The 2,500-nt window shown below is 33.0% G+C and overlaps 1 non-coding gene across 1 annotated transcript; it reads left to right on the forward strand.

Annotated features, from left to right (window-relative positions):
* The first annotated feature begins 1,230 nt into the window (after positions 1-1,230).
* On the forward strand, positions 1,231-1,337 carry LOC148514440 (U6 spliceosomal RNA). Its single transcript, XR_015879941.1, has one exon. It is a non-coding gene; the product is annotated as a U6 spliceosomal RNA (small nuclear RNA).
* Positions 1,338-2,500: the final 1,163 nt, after the last annotated feature.

Genomic DNA, 2,500 nt, shown 5'->3' on the forward strand with positions numbered 1-2,500 from the left:
CTGCACCCAATAGGTTCTGCTTGGTACAGTGGAAAAATCTATCTTTCTTTATCCAATACCTATTCATAACTCTAGACAATTGTACAGTACAAAACCACAATCTCCAGCAAATCAAATCTGCTATTATATAATTATTGAAGCCCATGGTGCATGCTGCAATCACCTAATTTGCTTAATGCATGAGATTTAAGACCCTTTCCACAAAGAACAAATGCCTAGCTTCTCCCCCTACACATAATGTTCTATCAAGAAACTCCCCAAGCACCCATGAATATACTAGACTTCTAAAAATTCTTTTTTTAACTCTGTTCCACAAAAATAAGAACTGAACACATAATGTATTAGATGTCAAACCAAGGAGCCATTCACAACACATAAGCACCTCTAACAGAATGTACAAATATAAAAATAAAATGTTAGGGCTAGTTTAAATCATATACCAATACAATTAGGGAGACCAAGTTGTGGCTTCAAAATATATATATATTATTAATTTATAATACTTACCATATGCTATTCATCTGTATTTTTTACTTTTATTGTTAATTGAGCCAAAAGATAGTGCACACAATACTTAATTTACAATCTTAAAGTTTAGCAGTTACATAATTTGCATATATCCAAATTTGTTTAGCAACAAATACATTTTAAGTGTAAACTATGTCATTTTTTACCTTTTTGCCCACTTATTTGACATTAACCGATTACATAAATGGTGATTAGCATATGATTAGTATTATAAACTAAAAACATTTAGAAGTAAAATTCTTTAGTCTCCCTAAACTAAATGCTATAAACTATAAAGTTATAAAAAAGAATGGTTATTTAATGGGCAGTAAATGTTTTTTTGGCTGGAGATTTTGCTGATGTCTGGAAACCTGGCTGCTTAGATGCACAGGGGTGCCTGGCAAAGAGCACCCATTTTTGTCAAGTGCCATCCTAGCCAAAGAATGCAAAGAAGCAATTTTAGCCTAGTACAGTCTATGGTTTTGAAGAAATGAACCTCTACATGCCAATTTTCATAATTTGTTTCACTGTGATATGTATGGAAATCGATGGCTATTCCTTAATGGGATATTGAATTTTTTTGCCAGTTAGCAGCTCTATCTTGTTAATGTTCTCCAGTTTATAAAACCCTATTTAAATTTTACTTCCAACTTTCACTCTCCCTAAGATCAATCTTGAGGCACATGGTGGGGTATATAACTCTTAGGACTTTGCTTTTGGAATGTGCTTGCTTCGGCAGCACATATACTAAAATTGGAACGATACAGAGAAGATTAGCATGGCCCCTGCGCAAGGATGACACGCAAATTCGTGAAGCGTTCCATATTTTAGGTATATAGCTCTGGACAAATTAATTCTTTTCCACTTAATGATACCTGCAGATAAAAAGGTAAGAAGTTTTGCAAGCAAAGAACAAATCGACCAACTCTTGTATGATGTCATCAGTTAGACATGACTTATCATTGTGTGAATTGTGCAGACTGCCTCAGTTATATTTAAACTTAGAAAATTATTTAGCCACCTTCAATTCTTATTGAACTTGCAGGGGTGTATCTATTGGTCGAAGCGGAAACGTAAGGGACAGGTGCCCCCTCCAAGTCACTCCAGGCCTGAAGGCATGAATATGCACTGCTGCACCCAATAGGTTCTGCTTGGTACAGTGGAAAAATCTATCTTTCTTTATCCAATACCTATTCATAACTCTAGACAATTGTACAGTACAAAACCACAATCTCCAGCAAATCAAATCTGCTATTATATAATTATTGAAGCCCATGGTGCATGCTGCAATCACCTAATTTGCTTAATGCATGAGATTTAAGACCCTTTCCACAAAGAACAAATGCCTAGCTTCTCCCCCTACACATAATGTTCTATCAAGAAACTCCCCAAGCACCCATGAATATACTAGACTTCTAAAAATTATTTTTTTAACTCTGTTCCACAAAAATAAGAACTGAACACATAATGTATTAGATGTCAAACCAAGGAGCCATTCACAACACATAAGCACCTCTAACAGAATGTACAAATATAAAAATAAAATGTTAGGGCTAGTTTAAATCATATACCAATACAATTAGGGAGACCAAGTTGTGGCTTCAAAATATATATATATTATTAATTTATAATACTTACCATATGCTATTCATCTGTATTTTTTACTTTTATTGTTAATTGAGCCAAAAGATAGTGCACACAATACTTAATTTACAATCTTAAAGTTTAGCAGTTACATAATTTGCATATATCCAAATTTGTTTAGCAACAAATACATTTTAAGTGTAAACTATGTCATTTTTGACCTTTTTGCCCACTTATTTGACATTAACCGATTACATAAATGGTGATTAGCATATGATTAGTATTATAAACTAAAAACATTTAGAAGTAAAATTCTTTAGTCTCCCTAAACTAAATGCTATAAACTATAAAGTTATAAAAAAGAATGGTTATTTAATGGGCAGTAAATGTTTTTTTGGCTGGAGATTTT

Source organism: Taudactylus pleione, unplaced genomic scaffold (assembly GCF_031769625.1).
Source record: "Taudactylus pleione unplaced genomic scaffold, aTauple2 ptg000262l, whole genome shotgun sequence".
NCBI classification, from domain to species: Eukaryota; Metazoa; Chordata; class Amphibia; order Anura; family Myobatrachidae; genus Taudactylus; species Taudactylus pleione.